We start from the raw sequence: 10,848 nt of genomic DNA, 5'->3' as shown, positions 1-10,848 counted from the left end.
GATGGTTTAGGAGGAAAGGGCATGGGTTTCTGAACCCATGGTTCTCTTTCTTTACCGTGCTTCCTAGAAACAAAATCTCTCTTATCATAACGTTGATTCTTTGATTGTGGGTTATCAAGATCAACCGCAGGTTCAATCTCTACATCATTGTTTTTGCTAGGTTGAGCATCAACATGAACATTATCATTAACATTATCACTAGGTTCATGGTCATCACCTGATTGTGTTTCAGCATCAGAAATAGAAATATAATGGGATTCTCAGGTGTGTCTATAGTAGGTTCACTAGAAGCATGCAAAGTCCTATCGTCTTTCTTTTTCTTCTTTTTAGAAGAACTAGGTGCCTCTAAATTATTTCTCTGAGAATCTTGCTCGATTCTCCTAGGGTGGCCTTTAGGATACAAAGGTTCCTGAGTCATTCTACCATTTCTAGTAGCCACTCTAACAGCAAAGTCATTTATATTATTTAATTCATCAAGCAAATCATTTTGAGATTTAAGTACTTGCTCAGATTGAGTAGCAACCATAGAAGCATATTTTCTAACGCGGTGAAGTTCATCTTTAATTCTAGCCAGATTATCACCTACGCATCCTATCTCGAAAGCATTATTCTTTAACTCTCTACCAACATAAGCATTAAAGCTTTCTTGTCTAGCCATAAAGTCATCAAATTCATCTAAGCATGGGCTATGAAATTTAGTAGAGGGTATTTCAACTTTATCATATCTATAGAGAGAATTTACCTTTACTACCTGTGTCGGGTTATCAAGACAATGTGGTTCTTCGGGCGGTATATTAAGACCATGTATTTCTTTAATAAGAGGTAAATTCTTAACATCTTCAGCTTTAATACCTTTTTCTTTCATTGATTTCTTTGCCTCTTGCATATGTTCGGGACTGAGAAATAAAACACCTCTCTTCTTCGGAGTGGGTTTAGGAATAGGCTCAGGAGTTGGCTCAATTGGTTCAGGAATTACTTCAGGACCTGGCTCAGGAAGAGTCCAATTATTTTCATTAGTCAACATATTATTCAGTAGTATTTCAGCTTCGTCGACTGTTCTTTCCCTGAAAACACAACCAGCACAACTATCCAAGTAGTCCTTGCAAGCATCGGTTAGTCCATTATAAAAGATATCAAGTATTTCATTTTTCTTAAGAGGATGATCAGGCAAAGCATTAAGTAACCGAAGAAGCCTCCCCCAAGCTTGTGGGAGACTCTCCTCTTTGATTTGCACAAAATTATATATTTCCCGCAAGGCAGCTTGTTTCTTATGAGCAGGGAAATATTTAGCAGAGAAGTAATAAATCATATCCTGGGGACTACGCACACAACCAGGAGCAAGAGAATTATACCATGTCTTAGCATCACCCTTTAATGAGAACGGAAATATCTTAAGGATGTATAAATAGCGAGACTTCTCATGATTAGTAAACAGGGTAGCTATATCATTCAACTTGGTAAGATATGCCACAACAGTTTCAAATTCAAGGCCATAAAAAGGATCAGATTCAACTAAAGTAATAATATTCGGATCAATAGAGAATTCATAATCCTTATCAGTAACACAGATAGGTGAAGTAGCAAAAGCAGGATCGGGTTTCATTCTAGCATTAAGAGACTGCTGCTTCCATTTAGCTAATAATTTCTTAAGATCATTTCTATCATTGCAAGCAAGGATTTCCATAGCAGCTGCTTCAGTCATAACATAACCCTTAGGAACAACAGGTAATACATAATCATTGGGGGAACCTTCATCATCACTATCATCAATAATAGGTTCTTCAATATTTTCATTCCCCCTAACTCTAGCAAGTTGTTCATCAAGAAATCACCTAATGGCACAGTAGTATCACGCAAAGAAGTAGTTTCATCATGCATAGCAGAAGTGGCATCATCAATAACATGCGACATATCAGAATTCATAGTAGTAGTAGGTTTAGGTGTAGCAAGCCTACTGATAATGGAAGGAGAATCTAGTGCAAGGCTAGATGGCAGTTCCTTACCTCCCCTCGTAGTTGAGGGCAAAATAGTAGTTCGATCGTATTTCAAGTTCTTCGTAGTGATCAACAGATATAAATCCCAAGTGACTCAGAGAATAGAGCTATGCTCCCCGGCAACGGCGCTAGAAATTAGTCTTGATAACCCACAAGTATAGGGGATCGCAACAGCTTTTGAGGGTAGAGTATTTAACCCAAATTTATTGATTCGACACAAGGGGAGCCAAAGAATATTCTTGAGTATTAGCAGTTGAGTTGTCAATTCAACCACACCTGGATAACTTAGTATCTACAGCAAAGTATTTAGTAGCAAAAGTGGTATGATAATAATAGTAACTGTAGCAAAAGTAAAGATAAATGTTTTTGGGTTTTTGTAGTAGTTGTAACAGTAGCAACGGAAAAGTAAATAAGCGAAGAACAATATATGCAAAGCTCATAGGCAATGGATCAGTGATGGATAATTATGTCGGATGTGATTCTTCATGCAATAGCTATAACATAGGGTGATATAGAACTAGCTCCAGTTCATCAATGTAATGTAGGCATGTATTCCGTAAATAGTCACACGTGCTTATGGAAAAGAACTTGCATGACATCTTTTGTCCTACCCTCCCGTGGAAGCGGGGTCCTAGCGGAAACTAAGGGATAATAAGGCCTCCTTTTAATAGAGAACCGGAACAAAACATTAGCACATAGTGAATACATGAACTCCTCAAACTACGGTCATCACCGAGAAGTATCCCGATTATTGTCACTTCGGGGTTGTCAGATCATAACACATAATAGGTGACTATAGACTTGCAAGATAGGATCAAGAACACACATATATTCATGAAAACATAATAGGTTCAGATCTGAAATCATGGCACTCGGGCCCTAGTGACAAGCATTAAGCATAGCAAAGTCATAGCAACATCAATCTCAGAACATAGTGGATACTAGGGATCAAACCCTAACAAAACTAACTTGATTACATGCTAAATCTCATCCAACCCATCACCGCCCAGCAAGCCTACGACGAAATTACTCACGCACAGCGGTGAGCATCATGAAATTGGTGATGGAGGATGGTTGATGATGACGACGGCGATGAATCCCCCTCTCCGGAGCCCCGAACGGACTCCAGATCAGCCCTCCCGAGAGAGATTAGGGCTTGGCGGCGGCTCCGTGTCGTAAAACGCGATGAAACTTTCTCTCTGATTTTTTCTCCCCGAACGTGAATATATGGAGTTGGAGTTGACGTCGGTGGAGGTCCAGGGGGCCCACGAGATAGGAGGCCGCGCCCTAGGGGGGTGCGCCCCCCTGTCTTGTGGACAGGCTGTGGGCCCCTGGCATTAATTATTTCGCCAAAAATTCTTATTAATTCCAAAAAGTGCCTTCGTGGATTTCCAGGACATTCCGAGAACTTTTCTTTTCTACACATAAAACAACATCATGGCAGTTCTGTTGAAAACAGCGTCAGTCCGGGTTAGTTTCATTCAAATCATGCAAGTTAGAGTCCAAAACAAGGGCAAAAGTGTTTGGAAAAGTAGATACGCTGGAGACGTATCAGTACGCAACAATATTGAGTATGAATTGAACCATACATTCAAATTTATCAAATATCATGTCCGAAAAATAGGATATCGGACATCGCACTACATGTAGTAGCACAAGTATAGGCTAAAGATATTTTGGGAATAACTAGGAGATTACATGAGTTTTCCAACATTACTGAAAATTTAATTACGCAAACATATCATTGGTGCAAAGGAATTCACCTTCCTTTTAATCCACTAGATTTTTGGTTCTCCTTCAGATGAAGATCTGAGAACAATCATTTACCAGAATATTTTCTGGTTGTATGTTTGCAAATTTTCGAATTATCCCAATGAACTCATTTGCCTTTTTAATAATTATGTGGTGTGGTTTGACCATATGTTTGAGGGTTTTGTAATCATAGGGACAATATTTATATAACCACACATTTGACAAACCTGAGAGTTATCTTTTGATCATTTGATTGTCTATTAGCCTCCACTTTACTTCGAATTCCTCATTGTTCTATTTTGTGACCACTAACTTCCGTAGTATTCTCGGTACTAGCTAGAATTTCAAATAATGGGATAGCACCCGTTGGGTGAATTTGATGATTTTAAGAAATTCCATGTTTCTTGATCATAAAAATGGTAGTACCATCATAAGAGGATGTAAAGTGTATTAAGGACATATGAAAATATTTGATCACGAGATCTCAACTTGAAGTTGATTAAGTGACAGAATTGTGAGTTGCGATAGACTTGAGGTCTTCAAAAATGAATGGGTAATCATTCGTGATGTGCTCAAGGCATCATGTTTATATTAAGGGAAATATTCAGCGTGAATAAAAATTCATCCATTATGTACTTAGTTTGAGAACTAAGTGAAGTTGGGACACATAAAATGCATATGAGCATTGCAACTTTAGAGTCACTGCCAAAAACATAGGTGTTCCATGTTTGACATTGGTTAGTCACTGTGAAAGTATAACCACAAAGTGATGTGGACATTGCAAAAGTGTTGATACACTCAATCGTTGCCATAATTATGGGATCCATCTTGATGGATGGACAACACAAAAATTATAAATAGTGACATAGGCTTCACTGCCATGTATTTTACCAATGTAATAGAAGGTAATCACCAGGGTATGCAAATATTTGCATAATTTTCTATGACATTTTCAAGCAAAGTGGGGCTTGGATTAGCACAAGATTACCATTTCGGCATATAATGACTACACATGAATAATATTTACTATGAGATTAAATCATTTTAGTGAACAACGACGAATGCTTCAAAGGAGCATTTTTTAGTATAGCTGATGCTTTATATCCATATGTGTAGACCTCAATTTATATAGGATAACACTTTGAAGATAATCACCAATATGGTGTAGATCTCACAGTAATAGAAAACATAGTCTAACTTTTGTCAATAGATGTTCATATCTCTATTACCTTATGTTATGCTATATTTAAGAAAAATCACTTTGAAGGTAATCATCTATCGAAGTGACATGATGTAGACCTTGCAGTAATAGTGGATAGTCTAAAAAAATTGCAGTAGATGCCAGTATTACCTTATGATATCTTGAGGTAGTCACATCTAATATTAATATTTGGAAGAGCACATTGAAAGTAGTCATCTTGTTAAAATGACAAGATGTAGACCTCACAGTAGTGGTAGATAATCTGCAAATGGTGCAGTAGATGCCACCAATACCTTGTGATTCACAAATAAAATTTGGGCATGTCATATGAAGTATGACAATTTATAATTCTTATTTGAATTTCATTAAGATTTGCAAGAAAAATTGTTTTCGACTGCAAAAGTATAGTTGTCCTAAAATCACATGTCATATAGAATGTTTGTGGTAAAGACATAATTGATGTCTTAAATTCCAGAGAAATAGGATCTGAAATATAAGCAATACATTCTTTTGCAAAGGTATTGTCATTAAAATAATTGTGTATAATTATTTTATGTAATTTAGGATGAACTAAGGTTCTCCCACATATGTTTTCTCAAAACGAGGGCTTATAAAATACAAATAGTAATAACCTGATGGTTAAAGTGCTAAAACAGAGGGTTGTACCACAAATCGCAGGAGTATAGACAACTTGAGAGTTGAAGTTGAGGGCTATACTGCATGATGAATTAAGCCTGAGGGCTTAACAGAAATTACAGAGACCTTTCTGCAGATAATAGGAACTTAAATGCTTAAACTAAAAGATAGCCTAGAGGATAGAAACCCCCAATTCCTCCCGTGCGGCTAAGGATTAACATCCACCGCCGCGCCGCTGGGAAGCGTTGCATTGGTTGGCCCACCTTGTGCTAGAGGAAGCCGCGCTAGAGGGTGCATTGCGCCGTGCACTGGCCCAAATCGAGGAGGCAGACCATGACTGAGAGGCAGCGCGGGAATGGAAGGTGATGTGCGGGTGGAGGCGGCGTGGCTTTGGTACACGTGCGGACGGAGTCGAGGCAATGCCGCCGCATGCCGGAGGGCTTCGCCGCGTGTTGTTACCCGCCAGTCCAGGTCGCTCCATGGAAGGCTACGCACCAGAGGGTAGCGCCGAGCGCCGCTACATGAAGTGGGATGCTGATGCGGTCCAGTTCCTGAGTGCCTTCAACAAGTGTTGTTGTGGCGTGGCCGGTGCCAATGGTGCTGATTTCTGGTTGAACATGATTATGTACTATGAATAAAATTGGGAAAATAGCACCTGATAGGTATTGCGATCAAGTATTTTGATCGTAAGCTTCATGTGAGAAGTAGTCCAGGACGTAGACTTATTCATGTATGTGGATCCTTTTGCCAAGGAGTTCTTTTTCTATTCTGGTCCTGTTTCCTGAACTGATCGCCTTGGTTTGGAAAAAGGGGTAAATGTGACGCCTAGTTCTTCCATGCACGGCGCGCTGGTCGAGAAGTGTGGCGTTCATGCACCGGTATGGACTCTGGAGTGCTGCGCCGTGAAGGCCATTCGACTGTCTTGTCGTACCCAGAGCGGCAATTCCTGGTAGTCAAGAACAAATATTAGGTAAATCTCACTAGCATATGATGTATAATAGCAATTAGATTAAAATCGCCTTTGGTTGTATTGGTGCGATTCTTCCGTGCTGCTCCAAGGTGTTGATTCCGACAGAATCGCTAATTTGCTATTTATCCGTTCTTCTAGACCCTGACTATGAGGCGATCTCTCTTGTGTAATCTCTTTCCTTGTGTGTGGCTAAACCGCTCGATCGGAGAGCAAAGTGCAACGTGTTTTGAGTTAAAAGTAAAGAACAAGAGAGTTTGAATGAAATATGATCCATAAGTCTTTATTGATGATAGAAGTGGGGTATTCATACCCAGGCGGAAGTACACATGGTGCTTGGCGGTTGTCGGTGTCAAAACCGGCGGATCTCGGGTAGGGGGGTCCCGATCTGTGCGTCAAGACTGATGGTAACAGGAAGCAAGGGACATAGATGTTTACCCAGGTTCGAGCCCTCTCGATGGAGGTAAAACCCTACTTCCTGCTTGATTAATATTGAAGATATGGGTAGTACAAGAGTAGATCTACCACGAGATCGTAGAGGCTAAACCCTAGAAGCTAGTGTATGATGGTATGATTGTAATTGTGATCGGCCTTCTAAGGACCAACCTCTCCAGTTTATATAGACACCGGAGAGGGCTAGGGTTTACATGGAGTCAGTTGCAAGGAAGGAAACACAATATTCGGATCGCCAAGCTTGTCTTCCACGCAAAGGAGAGTCCCATCCGGACACGGGCCGAAGTCTTGAGTCTTGTATCTCCACGCTTCAATAGTCCGGATGATGTATACAGTCCGGTTGTCCAGATACCCCCTAATCCAGGACTCCCTCAATAGCCCCTGAACCAGGCTTCAATGACGATGAGTCCGGCGCGCAGTATTTTCTTTGGCATTGCAAGGCGGGTTCCTTCTCCGAATACTCCAAAGTGGTTATCGAACACGTAGACCGTGTCTGGATCTGCAAGATGACCTTCACACAGCATAAATCTGATCCGTTGGCAATCTTCGTACGTCGTGCCCTTGCATCATGGCCCGGTCCAACGCGAACCGGCGTTTCTTACCCCACCTCGACTCATGTTACGAGGCGGTTTTATTGGCACGTCACGTCGAGGCAGAGATCGTGTTCCTCTTATTACGGGATTTTCCATTAATACGGGCGTGCGTGACCCCACAACGGCCATTGGTATAACTCCACGTGTTTTTAGATAAGCCTCAAATGGTCACACCGAGGACTCTTTATATTCACCCCCTTTATAAAGGGGTCGAGGACTATGCCTCTTTTCCACCTTCCTCGCGCCTTCTCGCACCTCGAGTTCTAACACCCGAAACCTAAGCTCCAACACCCCAGATCCTCCAATATGTCTGGATCCGACCCTCAAGGACGATGGGTGGCCTCCTCGATTCAAAAGGAAGACATTGCAAAGCTTAGGGAGGTCGGATACCTGACCGCCGACATCCAGCACATGCTTCCTGCTCCAGGGCAGGTCATCCCCACACCGGAGCCCAATGAGTGCACCATTTTTGTCCCACACTTCCTCCACGGCTTGGGCTTCACCCTCAACCCCTTTGTGAGGGGGCTCATGTTCTACTATGGGTTGGATTTTCATGGTCTGGCTCCGGACGCTATCCTCCATATCTCGTCGTTCATTATCGTGTGCGAGGCTTTTCTTCACGTCACCCCACACTTCGGCTTATGGCTCAAGACCTTCAATGTGAAGCCGAAGGTGATCGAGGGGCGACATGTGGAGTGCGAAGGTGCCATAATAAGCAGGAACGCCGACGCCCCATGGCCAGAGGATTCTTTCCCAGAAGTATCCGATGTATGGCAGCGGAGGTGGTTTTATGTTACGGCCCCCAGGGGCACAAAGTGGGTAGCCGCCCCCGAGTTCCGCTCGGGCCCTCCGTCATAGTTGGCGTCTTGGACAGACGTAGGACGGAATTGGGGGCCCGCTGGTGATGTACCAGTACTACAGAATCGCATCCGGGAGCTTCCTGAGAGGGACATTAACCTCGTCAGCATAATGCAAGTGATGTTAATCCGACAGATGTTGTTGTGCCAACGCCGGCCTCTCCGGATGTGGGAGTTCAATCCAGAGGGTCCGCGGACTGTCGAGCACTTCTTCGGCTTGAAGCTCGAAGGGATGTGCAAATTATTCTTCGGACAGAAAGTAGAGTGTCCGGACACCACCGAGGATGCGGGCCTATGTTGCAATCACCTAGATACCCAAGTAAGTAGCCTTGATACCGGACACCTTGTTTTGTATTTGTCATAATTGTTTATTTTGAAAATCATTCGTGGCCAGGAATGGCTCAACAAGGCGGAGAGAATCAGGTGTCCGGCGCTACTTCCCGAAGGTTCGCCTAGTCCCACCATGGCCAAGATGCTTGACCGGGTACTCAGCAGAATGCCCTCAGGGAAGGATAAGGGGAAGAACGAAGAAACCGAACTTCACACGCTACGCACCCGAACCGGGGGAATTGTTACCTCCCCTAGGGAGGATAGTCGGGAAGGGGAGGCTAAGGCCTCCTCCCCACGCGGGAAGAAGAGGGCCGCCTCCGAAGACCTGGAGACAGAGATGCCCGAGCAAGGGAAGAAGGTATCACCAAGGGGCTCTGCCGCGATGGGCATCCTCACTGCGTTATGCCCGCCAATGGGCCAGCCCTCCAACGAGCTGTAAGTCAATCGTTAATTCAAAGGTACTGTATTTCTCCTAGATCAATAACCAGGTTCCGTATTTTGCAGTCCGGCTAGCAGCTCTTCTCGACAGAGTTCATCTTCGGGGGATCTTCCTCCGGAGATGATGGAGAGCGAGACCCCACCCACCTCTCCGACACATGAAGCGGGCGACACCAAGGTGTCGTCAAGGAGGAGTCCGGATCAGCCGAAGCCGGAAGCCAATGCGTCAGCCGCCCTGAGCCCGGAGCGTTTGGCTCCCACGAGGGGCGATGGGGAGGGTCCGGCATAGTTTAATGTCCGGCCGGACGTACTGACAGGCCTATTGGAGTGAGTTGCGCTCTCGGAGGAGCACCGCTCATTAATGAGCATGGTGCTCAAGAAGATTTCATCCGCTACAAGCAGTTTGAATGAAGCATTCACAAGCCTGCTCAGAGGCTTTGAGGTATGTAATGAAGAATACACTATTTCTTTGGCTATGAGGCACGCGCTAGGTGTGCTCCATATAGATAGTAGCCCCTGAGACTCTGGTTGCCCGCCCTAGGCGGCAAACGGGGGATCATAAACCAATGATTGTGCTGTAAATATGTGCAGGTACCCGTGGGTCAGGCCGCCGGCCAGTCCGTTGAAGTTGCCGAACTAACGAGGCAGATTGGATCGATCGATGCCGATATCACGTTGGTGAACGAGCGGCTGGACAAATCACAAGGTATGTGCTCTGCCTTCCTTTATATAGGAAAATATGAAGGCGGCATGATATTAATGTAATATGTTTGGACTGCATATGGTGTTGCTGCCGTGGAAGCCCTGAGGGCGGAACTTGCCCAGGCCAAGGAGAAAGCTCGGGCTAGCGATGCGGCTGCCCTAAAGGCGTCCGAGGAATTGAGAGCCGAACAGGCTGCTCATCGCCAAAGCGAGGAAAAGATAGCCGAAATGGCTTTGGAGTTAAAAATTACCGCTGACCGGTATGAGCTCCTTAAAAAGGAGCATAAGGATAGTTTGGCCGATCTGGACAAGGCACTGAATGCTACCAAGGAAATACGGACTGAGCTCAGGGGTAAGTTGCTGCGGACGAAGTTTTTCTATCCGAAATACGCTCCCCTAGATGGGCACTGGAGTCCTGCGGACGCGTATGCGGATTTGGCGAAGAGTACAGCTGACGCTGCCAAGTTCTTCGATGATCAGGGTGATAAGGAAGTGGAGAAGCTTTTCTGGTCGCAATTCAATGCTCCCACTCGCCCGCTGCCGTTAAGTGACAAGATGGCTGCTGTAGCGGAGCTTCACGGGCTGTCCGGGCTTGCAATGCGGTCTGTAATAGACCATCTTTTGCCGAAGGGGCCTAAGCCGGACAGTTACTTTGGTTTGGTGCAACAATTCCTTGGGGCCGTCCCTCGGATCGATGCCATGAGGAGGTCGGTGTGTATAGAGGGTGTATGGATGGCTCTTGCCCGCGTTAAAGCCTATTGGACGGATATGGATGCCACCATTATAGCGACCCAGGATCCGGTGGGGGGCCAATATTCGGCCGAGCACTACTTTGAGCAAGTCACAAAGAGTGCCCGCCTAATAGAGGCGCAATGCTCGAAGAATGTCTTGTTCGAGTGATGAATCGAATCATTGTAAAAACAAT

The sequence above is a fragment of the Triticum aestivum genome, chromosome 5B (genome assembly GCF_018294505.1).
Source record: "Triticum aestivum cultivar Chinese Spring chromosome 5B, IWGSC CS RefSeq v2.1, whole genome shotgun sequence".
In the NCBI taxonomy this organism is placed as follows: domain Eukaryota; kingdom Viridiplantae; phylum Streptophyta; class Magnoliopsida; order Poales; family Poaceae; genus Triticum; species Triticum aestivum.
The sequence above is the reverse complement of the archived record's forward strand: the minus strand, read 5'-3'. Positions refer to the sequence as shown.